General features: G+C 48.9%; 1 protein-coding gene across 1 annotated transcript in view; it reads right to left on the bottom strand.

The window, feature by feature from the left end:
* TAX1BP1 (Tax1 binding protein 1) overlaps positions 1 to 802 on the bottom strand; it is a 38,672-nt gene extending 37,870 nt beyond the window's left edge. Inside the window, exon 1 of the mRNA XM_078860427.1 lies at positions 558 to 802. The gene's annotated coding sequence lies outside the window, so the exon portion shown is untranslated. The remainder of the gene's footprint in view (positions 1 to 557) is intronic.
* Between the last annotated feature and the right edge of the window lie 16,236 nt (positions 803 to 17,038).

Genomic DNA, 17,038 nt, shown 5'->3' with positions numbered 1-17,038 from the left:
GTCACTGCCGCTCGTAACGCACGACATTCATGATGGTGATTCCGGGTATGGTGATGATGGCGATGTGGATAACGACGTTGACGATGTGGATAACGACGTTGACGATGCGGATAACGATGGCGATGTGGATAACGACGTTGACGATGCCACGCAGTTACCCCCGACTGATGATTGGTACGAAGCTTTAATGTTGGTTGTAAGATGTTTACGGTCGTGGCGCTTGACAGCGACACGAGCAATGATGGTTATGAAGATGTGACAGTGACTATGATGAGTCAAAAATACATTGAGGGTGATGATGATGATGATAATTGGCCGTGATAGTGAAGATTACTGTGCTAATGGCTATGAAGATGCTGAGGGTACTGCGATTCTGATGATGGCAGTGGAAGATGCTGACGACGATAACAGTTAGAAAAACGATTGTGAACACCAACGACTATCATGTAACGTTTCACAGTTAAATTTGACGTTGGTGCGACCAAAGACATTTATCGATATTATTAAGATTACGACAGCGACGACTGATTATGATGACGACGACGACCATCACTCACCCCGAGCCGAGTTCTCGCGTGCCCGTCCCTCCTTCTTCAACCCCTCGTCTGGGCCGCTACGAACGGCAGCGACGAGCGCAGGGACTTGGGCCACCTCCGGACTCTCGCCGTGTACTGCTGCGCGATCTCTTACCACGAACCTGCTCAAGCGACTGCCCTCCTCAGCTGACACCAAACACCACCACAACACCAACACCACCACTAACAACACCAACCACCCCGGAAGTCGCCTCCCACAATCCCGCGCGCGCCCCCGCTTCCGCTCTCCACGCGCGTGTTTGGGTTTTTCCACCCGCCCCCCCCGCGCCTCACCGATAACGCCTTCTGATTGGTGGGCACGCCGCGAGGGGAGGGGTTGAGCGAGGTGGGGGAGGGGTTGAGGGTGGGGATCGAGGGGGGGCGTGGTGCGATCCTGTGTTGACTCATGACGTCACGCGAATGACGTGTGAGTTGGTGACGCACAGAACCAGAATATTTGTACTTTAGGAATCCTATGAGCTCTAAAGGATCTGTTCTTTTCACAGACATACAGTCGGCTCGACAATGAGTGGCGGTGCGTGGCTCGCTGCGGCTTTGTCGATGGAGACGGTGGTTGTGGGTGTTGTTATTTATCCCAGGGAAGTCTCCACCGTAGCTCATGGCTCTCTTTTATTCAAGATTGTCTCACATTGTCATATAGCTACTTCCGTGCCCAGTTACATGCTAATCTCTCACTTTAACATCATGCTAATCTCTTACATTAACATAGCTACTTCCGGGCCCAGTTACATGCTAATTTCTCACTTTAACATCATGCTAATCTCTTACATTAACATAGCCATTCCATACCCAGTTACATGCTAATTTCTCACTTTAACATCACTAGACTCAGCCACTCCTTTATAACCATGGGGCTACACCCATTTAAAACCTTTAAAACAGTCTGCAGCAGCAGCAGGCCATGCTTTCCCACCTGATGACGGACGCTTGTGTTGCGCCCGAAACGTCGTGATTTATTTGTATTTTATACCTACGTGACTTTACCGAAAGAACCAAAGAGTAAAGATGGTCCCTGCCACGATTTTTGTAGGAGGGATGAGTTGAGTATATACTACTGCAGGAGATTTCAAGTGGAGATAAAAAGCTCTATACGGCGTTAGAAACATATGTTGTTACATTAAGCGAATGGTAGGGGACGATGTATGCCATGCATAATCCCAATTGAGCAGTTTTCGAGAAAATTTGGTAAATTTGGACCATATGGTTAGTTAATTGTGTTGACTTTGGCGATTGTATTGATGTTGTGGTGGCAATGACGATGGCGGGTGATTGTGATGATGGTTGTGAGTGTGGTTTATTTTGGTGGTGATTGTGATGTGATTATGAAAGATGTGGACACCATCTCATAAGTGAGCTCCTTCGACAGGCGAGGCTGCTTTGGCTGGGTCATGTAGCCCGCAAGCACAGCCACTACATCCCCAAGCAGCTTCTGTGTGTCCGGATAGAGGGGGCTCGACGCCTCACGTAAGATAAGAGATGGGCTGATGTGGTACAGAAGGATGTGGAGCTGAGTGGACTTGCCGATGACCGGCACCAGCGGTGTCAAGATTGGCCTCTATGGAGGATGCTCGTGAAGGACGCTCCTCGGCACTTGGAAGCAGTCGCCCTCCAGCAACAAGAGGGCAGATTAACAACGCTCACAACAACGAGCAGAGCGTCGGGCGGTTAAAACGCAGCACGTTGGCATATTAAGAAGCGCCTGTCAGTCAACCAGTAACACCTGGATCTGTCCCGTGACCCGCCAGCAGCGAGCCTTCCAAAGTGGACCTAGCCTGGCACAAGCACCGTGGTGACGTCACCGCCACTTTGTAGTGAATGGCGGCTGTTGTGATTTCTGGTGACTGAGAACAATTACAGGCATGTTGATCTTTAACGATGGCGATAATTACGATGATGGTTGTGATAGCACACCTGCACACGAGCTCGTTCAATCAAACAATCCTCTCTCGCTTTTTTCCATCAACGTACAGCAAATGTACACATGTCAGCCTTGGAACAGGGTGTACCATAGTTTCCATGGTGTGTGAATTTTGTTTTTATATTTGGGGTCTGCCTTCGAGTTGAGGCAAGGTAATTCGCCCACACTTGGTTTCCGCGGGGCACAGCAAGTTGCTGGAAATGTTGGTCTCCATGCCCAGGGCGACTCGCGTTACACCGCACCCAATGTGGCCACGTGACTCGTGTGCTGAACATTGCTCGCTGCGAATTCTGCGTCACTTCGCCGAGGGCTGTGAATTTCCCGCGTGACTTGCCGAGTTCGCGTCGGTTCTTGCTGCCTTTCTCACGCAGTGCTGCTGTACGTGTGTAGAACAAAAATAGCTGGTCATGAGCGACTCCGTCAGTGACTGGCGTCAACGTGAATTGTGTTCCAGAAGGGGCTACATACAGGAGCTGAGATAGTAACACTAATATTGTTCAAATATGACTAACTTGGTGGAAATACAATTTCCGTTTTGTCCATATTAGCCTTTGAACTTAGCCCCAGGAACGTTTGTATCCGAAGGCATTTAAGAGAACTGAAAACAAATATGACGCCATATTTTTCATAGATGAGACATTTTTTTGACTTTTTTGGTATTGTGACCAGGGTGGGGTTAGTCATATTTCCAGTGGTAGGTGATCAAATACAGATTTTCAACAACCCGGACTGGCTTGCATGGTGAAGTATGGTCTGACTGCAGGAATTCATATTCTTTGGTTCTTTTGGTAAATTCACGTAGATAGAAAACATTCTAATAAAAATAAAGTGAAAAAAACCACTAATGTAGACTGTAGCCTGGTTCTTAATCGGAATGAGTGTACTGGCAGTCTATAATGTAGACTGTAGCCTGGTTATTAAGTTTGGTGAGTGTACTGGCAATCTACAATGTAGACTGTAGCATAATAACCAGACTGTAGCATTAACAAACATTGCTTCAATCTACATTATAGACTGCCAGTACACTCACCAAACTTAATAACCAGGCTACAGTCTACATTATAGACTGCCAGTGCACTCACTCCGATTAAGAACCAGGCTACAGTCTACATTAGTGTTTTTTTTAAATATTTTTTAAATTATATTTGTATTTCTTTATTATTTTTATTCACTGATATTTCTATGTGACCGATGTCACAGCTGGAATTCCCATCCAAAGGTGGCACTTTCGGATTTCAAATTGACTCGTGACACCACCGCCCTGCGGTGACTCGAGTAAACACACACGTCCGCCGCGCACTCGCATCACACGTGCGCCCAGCGTGAGTGAGGGAGGTTATTCATGAGCATTGCCGCTGCAACCTTCAGTGGCTTAGACACGAGTCCATTTTCAAAACACACTCGGGTTCAGTGTCAGGTTGCTGCAAGTTGCGGTAACGGTCAGCCGCAACTGGACCTGAAATTCCGGTTCAAATTCGATCACCCGGCGCGGCCGTTTGAAACAATGGGCGCGTTTCCTTAAATCCCCTCGCCTCTGTGCACGCAGCAGCACAACTTGGGTAGACCACAGTTGGTCAGTAGGTCGCGTGTGGTGGGGTAAAGTGTGGGTACTCTCCCCTCTTAACAAGACGTCTGGCCAGCTTTAAAGAGTAGGCCAAATACCATATCGTGGGGCTTCACTAGAAAGTTTAGAGCTCCATCTATGTGGCAGCTCTAACGCCATCAGTGGCAAGCGCAGGCAGTGTCAGGGCTGCAAGTTAACCTTGTTTTACCTATTTAAATGCCAACGCTTGCGACCTTCCATGGGTTATTTTGAGAGAGTGCAGGAGGAGCCAGTTATAAATATAGATGTTGGACTTTCCCTGTCCAGAGAGTTACTTTCACTGCGTCGAGAGCGTCTGGTGACTGATGTTATACTGTAACAGGTGTCGTTCGAAAGGTGACAATTCACCCCGATGGGATTCCACTAGCTGTTTAAAAATTGAGACCTGGGACCCTGTATTAACATTGGAACATTCCACGCTGTTGTCGTTTTTGTTATCATGATGGCATATATTTTACCAGGAAACGCTGGCCACATTAATAGCGTAGTGTGCTAACCGCTGCACCGCCGCTCCACTCTAATTAACATATAAATGCCCAATTCTAATTGTAAGTGGTGCAAACATTACCAACAATCATCCCAAAAGGAAGGTGTCACGAGGAGCGATGTAGCTATTAATACACTGAGGATACATGTAGCTGGTAATGGTAGACTCATCCCCTGATGGGTATTACCATCGTAGTGAAAAATAGCTCCGTATTCACATGCATGTACAACGCCATGGCGTGGAGTTATTGGACAATACTGCACCAGGCTGGTCAGTACGGATTGTGAAGACTCAATTTAAATGTATTGGTGATTATTTCACACACACGGCAAGCTTTCTAGTGTATATGATAATAATACACTGAAAACATTGACACCTATACATGGCGTAACATTAAACCTCGTGTTTCCGCAGAAGAAGAAAAAAAGTCACTGAATTATTAACATAGAAGATAATGGAAACATGATGCTGGGGTTTTATATTATTATCGCAAGATATTGTACTACGATATATGTATTGTTGCGTTGTGAGAGAGTGAGTGATGGAACCGGTTTGGGAAACCCTCCATCCAGCAGTGTGTGAGCATGGCTGATGATGATGATGGCGATTGCATCTGAGCTGGCCGCCAAACGAAAACAAACCACAGCTTTCAACACCTCGACCAATGCACACTCTTGCACCCGCTATTGTCACCTTGCAGACTGACTGTCATCTCGTCCACACAGTGTTCAACTACCACACTGAAGGTCACAACACTGCCCGTTCTCATAACCTTGCTCAATTCGAGACGTGCATTAGCTCTCATCTAGTATGCCACCCAGTGCCGGATTATCCGAGTAGCAAAAGTATATAGCATATGCTTTGGGCCCCGCACTTTCAAGGGCCCCGCGCTAAATGCGTTCAAGCTATAAATTCCGGTTCAGTGATTCTACACTTGCTCTATTACTATAATACTATACTGCCTTCAACTTTTATGAACAACTGGGTGTTTAAGGTTAGCGATTTGCATTATTATCTGGCTGATAAAAAAAATACAATTACTTTACTATGCAAGTAAAAAAACATGTGTTTTAATATTAACGTGTTTTTTTTTTAATTTAGGGCCTCTTTATAACCTATGCTACAGGCCCCGCACTAGCTTAATCCGGCACTGATGCCATCCAGCGACGAACTGGTATAAAAAATCGTCCCAGGCTCACCGGGCCCAAATTGCCGTGCGATCTCATTTGGCCATTTAGGCTGGTCCAAAAACACAAATGGGCCGGTGAGGAAGAATGTTTGGGGCTGCCGAATATGGAACTCATTGTCAATTAAGAGCGTAAATAAGCAATGAAGGGTGCACATTAGGGGTAATTAAATATTCGTATATTTTTTTAATGGTATATATGTATTTTTATTCTGATCACATTTGCAATTTCCCGACAACGACCGGCCCATCGGCCCTCGGAATGGATAGGCCCATCTGGCATTTGCTCCGGACTGCCCTATGGCTGGTTCGGGCCTGATGCCATCAATGCAGCTATTTGTTCTTGGCTTTTGTGACTGCAGGAATTCATATTCTTTGGGTCTTTCGGTAAAGTCACGTCGATAGGTTCAAATTCATGAAAATCAAATAAACTAAAAACTGCGACGTTTCGATCACAGCACAAGCGATCGTCATCAAGATGACGATCGTCATTAGGAGGATGACCATCGCTTGTGTTGTGATCGAAACGTCGTAGTTTTTTTTTTATTAACTTGACCTATCTACGTGACTTTACCTAAAGACCCAAGGAATAAGCTATTTGTTACTGGCCGCTTGGCGTTTTGGGCCTCTGGAACTGGCCGCTCCCCCTGTACCTTGATAAGTAAGCCGACACAACCATCCCCTTCCCATATCTTTCTCTCCGCATTAAAAAAATCCGAGTATTTATTTCTCACAAGCAATCGGCCGACCGCACGACCTTCTGAAGCTGCCCAATTTCAGCAGCATTGGTTCAACACAAGCAATCTCTGGACATGGCTTCGACATTCAGTGTCTCATCAGAAGGTTTCCTTAAATCAATGCTGGTGAACTGTTAATAAGCAAGGGCCCTCTCTGTTATAGATATGGGTGCTAGTTTTGTACCTTGCAACACCCCAGACCCCTCTTTTTCTGGTCCCACACCGCCCCGTTATTCCACCCCCCGCCCCCGCCCCCCCTTCCACCACGTTCGTGGTGTCGGGGCCGTGAAATCTGGGGCTCATTATTCCCATCACACGCACGCTCTGTCACTGTGCGGTGGAGGTGGTGGAGGAGGAGGAGGGTCCGACGCGGCACCTCTCGGCTTGTTAGGCAGCACATTTCACTTGCTGAGCAGCACTGAGAGCCGGGAGGAATTCCCATAGCGGCTCGCACACGGGCGGGGAAATGAGCTCACACTGCGCGTGTGCGTGCATATGCCTCTATGTGTGTGTGCGTCTATGGGTGTGTGTGCATATACATTCATTCATTCATGTAGTATGCATGCATGCATGTATCTGTGTATATATACGTATGTGCGTAGGTGTGTGAGTGTTTGTGTCCGTGTGTATTTATGTGTGTCCATGGGTGTGTATGTGTCTTTGTCTCTAGTAGCGTCGTGGTTAGCGCGCTGTGCTACGAACCTGGCGACCCGGGTTCGATTTCCGCTCACGGCCAAGACCAGTGATGATTATCTGAAGTGGTCCTGGGCCTCCCCTAGGTTGACTCAGCCTCAAATGAGTATCTGGTGCGAATTGTAAATATCGCCACTAGGGAGACAAAGGCGGCCGGGCGTGGTGTTGGCCACCTACCCCCTCGTGGGCCGTGCCGGCCTTTATAGGTACTCGCTAACAGCACTTTCCCCGACAGTCTGTTAAGGCTATACGGGGGACATTTGTATTAATGTGTCTATATGCATTTATGTATGTATGACGTGTGTGTATATGTCAACCGTCAAAGAGCAACTAGCCTGGCACAAGCCAAGCGCCACATCGTGGCGAACGGCGGTTGTTGTTATGGCTATTTGACGTGTGCTTGACGAGTTCGTAGTTATACGAACCCGGCAAACCAATGGCTGGGAACTTCCTTATTTGTGTACGTGGAGCATGCAGTGTTTATATAAAAATCAGCACTGATACAAAGGAGGCCAGGCGTGGTTCTAGCCACAACCACCCCCCACAACCACCCCCTCGTGTCCCATGCTGCAGTGGTGTAGTGATTTTCAGTGGTGTAATTGCTATGACGCTGGACTAGATCAGAAGGTTAGGCGTGGAGCAGTATACCAAGCACTCTCTCGAGCTCGCTCTAGTGGAGGCCCTTCCGCCAGCAATGGCGTGAGCGAGCAATTGCAGGGCTGCACCTTTAATTTCAGAGACAAGGACAAATGTAGTAACCACGCGGTGACTTCGGCCGCCGTGCCGTTTGTACGATCGCACATGCCAATCGGGGCGCACTCACGACTCAAATTCCATCGACAATGATTACTGGTTCCTGACACAAGCATAATTATTTGATAATTTAAAAAATATATGCATATGCATTATTCAGAAATACGTACATACACACTTACACGCACAGAAACAATCTCATTTTGTTGGAAAAAAAAATACATGCATTCATTAATTTTTCTTTGTATCATAGAAGTGAATTATTCTAAAATTGTTACACACCAAATACACATTCACACCACTTACGCGCACAAAGGTAGAGCCGACACAGGCTGTTGGAGCAAGTGCTGTTAGCGAGCAGCTATGAAGCGGGAGGGTGGCTAGCACTACGCCTGACCACCTTTGTCTCCCCAATGGCAATGTTTATACACCGCACCAGGTAGTCGCTTCAGGCTGAGTCGACCGAGGGGAGGCCCAGGACCGTTTCAGATAATCGTCACTGGTCTTGGTGGCCGTGAGCAGGAATCGAACTCAGATCGCCGGGCTCGTAGCGCAGCGCGCTAACCGCTACACTACCGCTCCCCACACGCACGTACACACACACACATACACACACACATACACGCTGTAGCAAACTGACACACACACACGCAAATGTGTCATACAGAAGGCTGCACGCTTCACGGTCTCGGTTTGCATCGAGGAGAGAAGCCTTCATGCAAGAACAGCAGTCATGAGTAGCAGTTGATGTTGTATGGAAAATTAGCTCAGTGGGGACCTTGGCATCTTGAACCGTCGCAGCGCTGGGATTTGACGCGTGTACTTTTGGGCGTCTCTGACGATGTAAAACTTTTTTCTTTTTTTTGCTTGTTAGTGTTGGCCGACGCGCGCGCGCGCGTGTGTGTGTGTGCGCGCGCGCGTATGTACGTGCGTATGGACGGTCGCCCTAGGCATGAGATAATGAGTGAGTACAAATATTGATTTTTTTTTTCATCGCGTAGTAAGAGATTTGTTGGACGTGCAAAGTAATTGCGTGTATTGGCCGCGCATGCGATTAATTAAACGAATGAATGCTTACTCAATGCGGATAAGTTAGTATGTTTGCGAAGGGTGAGATCAAATCATGTTAATGCATGCATTCATCCGTAGTGGGTGTGCCAATTATTTGTCTTTGAGATGTTTGATCAATGGGCAATTTCTGCACTTTATACTCCAGTAGACTTCACTCCAGCAATCTAACGAGGAATGGGGTGGTTATTATTTTGTGGTCAATTTATGAACATTATTTTTTTGCGAGCCCATTTTGCATATCTAAAAGGTGAAAGTATGGTATGATATACTGCAGATACGAGTGTGTCCACTATTCAAGAGATATGTCACGGAGTTGTCTTCAAATTCCCACTGTTGGAAAATTGTACCCACATACAATTAATGCAGTCACACAAATTAATAGAGCAAAAAAAGCAGTTGTGGTTCATTGCTCCAGGTTGTGGAGGCAACAAATGCCAACTCGGGTTTGATTTTCAAATCCTGCGTGATGATACCCGCAATTGGCATCATGGAGAAACTGAAATGCGCTGCCAATCACTTCTCGCACCCATATACTCCCAATGGGAACCATAGCGACACGCAGATACCCGTGAACGCATGTGGCTTTTAGATACTGTATAATGTATGTTCTATATAGTCGTCTCAGCGGCCAGCAAAAATATGACAAGGTTTTCATGTTCTGGATATGTGTTATTTAATACCCTGACATTGTGATAATGCACGATTGGTACCTAACGTTGGGGGATTTTAAAATGCAGTTCATTTACAATGCCTTGTTTGAAACAAAATAGCTTCCTTATCTTGATGTCAAAACCGTTCCAGAGTTTGGCTTGCGTTGGACCAAAGCAGCTGAACGTTGACACTCCCAGAAGGTCGTGGAGCTGATGGGAAGGGCAAACACACTCGTGTTTTTGTGGAGGGACATGTCTGTGACCGAGGCGTATTATTCAATAATCGTGTCTCCAGTCGAGCAGAGCAAAGGCACAAATCCCCCATATAGCCTTGTCAGACTCTTGGGGCCAGTGCTGCGAGCGAGTAGCACCTATGAAGGCCAGCACTGCGCGCGACGGGGTGGGTGGCCAGCAGCGCGCACGCCCGCCTTTGTCTCCCCAGTGGCGATGTTTACATACGGCACCAGGTAGTAATTTAAGGCTGAGTCAACCTAGGGGAGGCTCGGGAATCGGTTCAGACAATCGCCACCAGTGGCGATGTTTACACACGGCACCAGGTAGTAATTTGAGGCTGAGTCAACCTAGGGGAGGCTCGGGAATCGGTTCAGACAATCGCCACCGGTGTTGGCCGTGAGCAGGAATCGAACTCGGGACGTCGGGTTCGGAGCGCAGCGCGCAAACCACTGCGCCACCGCTCCGCGCCCCCCCACAACACACGACCATAGTTGACACATGTGAAGCATTTATACGCTTGGCCACTGGAGGGCTCTTCAACACCAAGCCCTTCCTCTCTGGCGGAGTGGAACAGAAGTGGCTTCTTCTTCTCTGGGAGGTGTTGAGCCGCTAACAAGGCTTTAGCCGCCCGCCTCCACCGCCGGCATCATTACGAGCCTGTGCATAATCACTCATTGACAGGTAGTGCGGTCTAGCGTGGGTGTGAGGGCCCTTCAACACGAGTATGCTAATGCGGGCTAACTCTCTCCAAAGCGTAGCTCCTGGTCATTAGGAACACTTCATTACGGAGACTTTCTCTTGTCGAAATTGTAATTGGCTATAATCGCTAATAATTAACTTTTTTTTTGTTTTGCCATTTTTCTGTCCTTGTGTTCTTTCTGGCTTTTGTGAAGCGGCAATGCACGGGACTCTGTTGCAGGATATAATTGCTTGACTGTGGATTGTGAAAGAAAATGCATGATCTCTATGTGTGCACTACGGCACGGTCTAGTTTCACATGCGCTATATGGTACATTACGGAGGCGTTGGCACGATAATTAGCGCACGGTGTTACGAACCTGACTGACTGAGTTCGATTACCGGTCACGGCTAACACCGCAGGCGAGTGATATCTAAACGGGTCATGGACCCCCCACTTATCACCTAGAGTGCACTGACCAGTGTGGTGAATTATGGTAAAACAACCCCAGTGACCCACACGGCATGCGGATGCCTTCATTCAGCAGTGGATTTACAAATGGTTTTAATAGATTATTATTTTTAGTTTATTGTGTGCTGTTGTATTTCGAGACCGTGAGAGATGACGGCTTGAGGAAACCTTCATCCAGCAGTTGATCGATCATGGATTATGATGATAGCATATTAAAAAAAAACACATTCTACTGTGTATAGAACATTTTCATTTACACAAAACAAACTCTGTTGGTATACCGCAGGTATTCTCATCAGCCATGGCCAATCCACTGCTGGATGAAGGCCTCCACAAGCCGCTGTCATACCACACACAGTATGACTGCATAGTAAAACTACTCTCTGATGGACGTTCCCTTCCGGCCAGCTCTGCCACAGCCGGACCAGCCAGCTAGACAGACAGTCAGCCAGCCAGCCAGCAAGCCTGACATTTAAAAAAATATACAGTATATGAAATGTTTCATTGTAATTCAGTTACAGGCAAATATGTGGCGCACGGAAATCTGGTTGAGTTGCAAATGTTATTTCGCCAAACCTAACATTCACTGATCATTTTCTGCATCTACAGTAAAACAAAAAGGGTCTGGGCAGTGGAAAACACATTAACTTCGATATATATTTGACTTCATTAATTCACAGTGGCACGCACAATAAATAACTTTGTGCCTAACTAAATAAATTATCCCGGGAATATTGCTTGCCGGATTCAGAGAGCATTTCGCTGGCAAGTTGACCTTTTGCCACGGCAGCATGACAACATATTCCGTAGTTAGTCTCTCCCTGCCACAACTTGCACACACGCGCGCGCGCGCCCGGCTTGTGTGTGTACGCGTGCCTCTGTGTGTGTGTGCTCGCGCGCGCTTTGGTGCACGCGCGCGCGCGTGTGTGTGCGCGCGCATGTGCAATTGTCCAACAGAGAAAGGCAATTAGGGCGCGAGCTGACAGTCTCTGCTTGATTCCTCATTGACTGGCGCTCTGATCGTCATTATAAGCTGCTAATGGGGCGGACGGCTTGTGAGCCAACAGCTGCTGGTGGGAGGCCGGACTCCGCCTCCTCCCACTGCACCCCCCCCCCGACACTCAAACTACCCAACCTCTCAAATACTAAACCTCCCAACCTCCCATCCTCTTCACCATCCAACCTTTCGGCTATAATTCCGCCCAACCCCACAACTTCCGAACCACGGAACCACGAAACAACATAACCGTTCATCCACCCAGCCTCTCAACTTGCCAATCGCTCAACCACCCAACTTCTCAACCAGCCGATCTTTCAAGAACCTCTCAGCCACTCGTCTACTCAGCCGCCCAACCATGCAAACCTTTTAACCACCAAAACCTCTCATCGCCCGGCCTCCGAAACACCCCAAGCATCCAGTCTTTCAACCTCCCAAAATCACAACCATGCAACTATCTCATCCCTTCACAAACCAGGGGCCTACCCACCACCCCAACCCCTGCACTACCCGACCCCCCTCCTATCCCCCCAACCCCAGTAAATTATTCGAACCAAAACAGTGCCCAGATCTGCAGATCTGTTGGAGTGGTGGTGGGGTGGGGGGTGGGGGGCGGGGCTCTCCGGCCCGCGTGATATTGATGGCCTCTGCCGTGGATGGAGAGAGAGAGAGCATGGGGGTTACGCCCCCTCGATTTTAACTCAGCGGAGCACGGCTGTCAAATTACTGCCGCGCTGCTCCGTGGATGTGTGGGGGGGGGGGGGGGTGCGCGAGGGAGGGGGCATTTGGCGGTCCGCGTCTCGAGTCCTTGCGCTGCGTGCGTAGCGCTCGACCGGGGGAGAGGGGTCGGCATCGGAGCTCTCCGCTGCTGCTGCTGCTGCCACCTTGGAAGTTCCACGAGGAGGGATGAATCGGCGTCGCGCGCGAGACCGCGTCGTTCGCCCTGAGCTCTCCGAGACGTTTGGAGAACGTTTGGGAGACGTTTACGTGGGGTCGCTCTCTGCGCGCCTGTGCCCCTGCGGTTCTCCGAGAGGCGTGACGGGTCCTACGGGCGCGCGTGTTGTTCGGCTGCGATGTTCCACGTTTTGATTCACGTCCCTCCTTAGGAAACGGGAGCTCTTCCGGAGATTCAAACTATATATTTGCAAATCCGGCTTCCAGGGGAACGGGCTGTGAGTTTTGACCAAACGTGGACTTTCAGACTTGGACACTAAAATCATGTGCTTATTGGAAAGAAGCCAGCTGTAATTAGTATTGCTTTTCGTGTGCGTTTACATCGCGTGTGTGTGCGAGAATCTCACCCATGGGTGATGTTTAATCTCCGTTGGTCATCGTGAAGCACTGGTGAACATTCCTCATTCTCATGATGGGGCCCTGTCTCTCTGCGGGCCTGCCATAGTGAGCTATTCATACTAAAGCTATTCATGTTGTCATAACGGCAGCGCACGCATGGTTGTGAAGGATGGCGACGGCAGGGGGACGACTTCATCCAGCAGTGGATAACAAATGGCTGAAGGTGATGATGTGTTTTGTGCTAATGAGTTCACCTGACCCTCCCGCAGATACTAGTGGCCACTAAATTCACTGCAGCGTTTTGAAATATAGTAATAGAAAAATTGCCGAAACGAATCCCAAGACCGAGTCGCGAAGACTCATTGAATCGCCGCTCAAAGGATGAATCTTTTTCCCACCCCTAATTACATCATTTGAATAATGTCAGATCAGGCGCTCCTGAGCGGCGACGAACGCTATTGCTCAAAGGTCCCGACGTCTCCTCTGTCCACAGTGTCTCTTACACCACTTGACCAATCTTGACACAATTTTCAGGCATGATCCAAGACTAAAATATCTCTCATGGGGATTGGATTCCGGGTCACGGGGTCAAGGTCTCGTTGTTCCCGGCGCCTGTCACCGCCGCGAGTATGTACCCACCGCGGCTCTTTTAAACTTATCGACCGCTCTCAACACAATTTGCACGCTCGGTCCGGCGTCGTCCGAACTTCGGCTGGGATTGCTTTTTGGGTGAACAGGTCGCGGGTCAATGTCGCCACGTTACACAAGAGCTGTCCCGGAGAGATGACTCCCCAGCAGTTATATCGCTGCACTTGTTTCTGGCAGATATGGTACACACTTCACCTGGCTATATATATATCTCCAGTTAGTTACGCGCCAGAAGTATGGAGTTCTCCCTCTTACATTCTCACCTTGCTGATACCATCTATATATCATTTTGTTTCTGCTTCTATTTGGACCAGGGTTCGCTTCCAGCTCGTGCGCAGGTGCGAAGTGAATTCTCTACATCGCAGGATCGTGAGTAGGGCTCAATTTGGCCATGGCGCATCCATATCGCCTTGTTATTGTTATTGTGATATGGTACTTACTTTGTCCTCGTATGAATATAAGGTGTAATATTATAGGGTTATTATGGATAGACGTACCTTGCACTCTAGTAGCAGTGCCTTACGCCTGTAATCCTTCCTCCAAGCCAGCCTAGCAGCGTTCCGAAAATTTTTAATTTGAAATTAGCCCCTGCTCATGTGAGATGGTGACGGCTTAGGGAGGCCTTCATCCAGCAGCGGATTGATCATGGCTAGTGACGAGTCCTACATGAAGATGCTGTAGAGCGGCGTTCTTCATTGGAAGGCCAGCGGGCCACTGGGTGTCCCCTGGTGGCCTTTAGTGCGGCCCCTGACGTGCGGCCACCGACAATACACAACAACAACACGTGACAACAACAACACGTGACAGACCCAATGGTTTCAGATGTGTGGCGGCCCTCACACTGATGTCTTATCGACGAAAGTGGCCCCCCTCTGAAAATTAGCGAAGAACATTGCTTGAGACTGTCAGGTTAAGGGACCAAAGGGACGAAGGGCAAACGCAACCTGCACGCCTGGGATGTCGTTTATTTATCCAGGGAAGCCTCGCCGAGTCTACAGTCTCGATTCTATGAGGATGCTGCATTGAGATTGTTTCACCACTTCCGAGTATGAGCGTTTGGCTTCACGCGGGAGGGAATCCGAGTACTCGGGTGCATGAACCCACTTGCTGTACTGCCGTCCCACGGGAAACCTCACAGCCGTGCAAGTTTAGGAGTTTCACAAATTTCTAAATTATCCACCAACCATACCTTCCCAAGCGCCGGATCACGTGCGTGCACGTGACCTCTTGATCTCGTTAATCCAAAACACTCGACACCTCCATCATTAGCCCTGCTGTATAACAGGAGATTAAATAATAGGCTGATGTTTCGGGCAATCGCCCTTCTGTAGGGCAGAGTAGGCCTGTAGGTGGAGACTGCCCTTGTAATTGGAGGATCTTCTGTCCCGCCATCTGAATACGAATCCCTTACTAATCAGCGGTCAAATCCTCCAGTCGCCAGACTCTACATTGTATATCACAGAGTTAAAATATGAGGCTAATGAGAGCTTCAATAGGTACTTATACATACATATAAATACCTCGCCACCTTTGTAGAAAATACATATTTGCGATTGTACGCATCTGCCAACACCGTTCCTTAAAATGTATTTGTAAGCAAGAAACAATCGTTCTGCATCCCACGTTAATGACCATTAAAACCCCCCCAAAACTCGCATTTAGTCTCATTCCATGGTTCTGGAATGACGTCCACCATGAAGACAAATCAATGAGAAACAATACAATTGAGATTATAGAAATGGGACAACATACGAATTTGATATTTCGGTCAAATCACGACCCTGAATGGTGACATTTCATCGAGTTGCCGGATGAATTAACAATGGAGGAAACACACCACGAAGAGGAGATGGAGCGATGATATCGGTTTGTGTGCAGGCGGTGGCTGGGAGAGGCCTTCATCCAGCAGTGGACTGACCATGGCTGGTGATAATGATTGTAAATATAAGGCTATTGTGGTGGTGATGTTGCACTCGTGGACATCACAATGGCAAGGCTCTTCATTGTGGCCAGGAAGCCCTCAACGAAACTCAAGACTCATTTTCCAGGAGCCTCATCAAATTGGGATATGTGGCAAATTAATATTTTTTAGCGTTTGTCAACTGGGAGGAACCTGGAGAACATTCTAGAAAAAAACCCTAAAAAATCTTCCGGCCACCTTCGAAGATCATCATTAACAGTGCTTTGATGAATTTACGCAGCACTGCACGATCAATGCAATCAGCCAACGCACTCCGACCGCCCGCCCGCCCGCCCGCCCGCCCGCTCGGCCGCTCACTCGGTCGCTCACTCTCCTCGCTCGGCGTGCCCGTCAATCGTCCACCCCGAACCGACGCTCGCCCCCCAGCCGCACGATCGCGCAGCTGCGACCCGGACTCCCCAGGCAGCCATCAAACGCGCCAAACAGGGTCACGCCGATTCCGCTTACAAGGCGAGGCTGATAGAGGCAATCGCCCTGATTGTCCACGGCCCTCTTCTAGCGGCGCCTGGGGGACGCGGGGGGTGCGGTGGGGAGGGGGTTGGTGGGGGGGGGAGCGATTATCCCGGGGCTGGTGAAGCTTTTCGTGGTTGCCGTCGCTGCTGCTGCTGGTGGTGTAGGGGAGGGGAGAGAGAGGAGGGGGTGCGGGTGGCCGTCCTTAATTGGATATTGGACATGATGCCGCGCGCCGATTTAATTATTTCTCGGCGGTGCGGATTGTTGTCTGCCGTGATGGTGGCTGACAGTTGGCCAGTTGGGTGCCGCCAGTGAAAATAATGGAGCCAGGTTGTGTATTCAGCTCAATGCTCGCCAACTCTTCCCACCCACCCCCCTCTCACCCCCAACACAGACCACGTCCCCCCCCCCACCCTCTTGCGCAGGTTTTGTATTCTTTTTTTTTCCAGGCGCTCGGGTCGTACGGCATCTGTGGGCTAGACGGATGGGCCGCCGCCTCCTCCTTTCATTGTGTAAAAAGGGCTTATGATGTGTCGCTATTGTTGCTGACAAAAAAAACCAGCCTGGGAGCTGCTCGGAGACAGGCCC

Source organism: Lampetra fluviatilis, chromosome 10 (genome assembly GCF_964198595.1).
Source record: "Lampetra fluviatilis chromosome 10, kcLamFluv1.1, whole genome shotgun sequence".
In the NCBI taxonomy this organism is placed as follows: domain Eukaryota; kingdom Metazoa; phylum Chordata; class Hyperoartia; order Petromyzontiformes; family Petromyzontidae; genus Lampetra; species Lampetra fluviatilis.
Note: the sequence above shows the minus strand (reverse complement) of the source record. Positions and strands in the feature narration are given on the sequence as shown.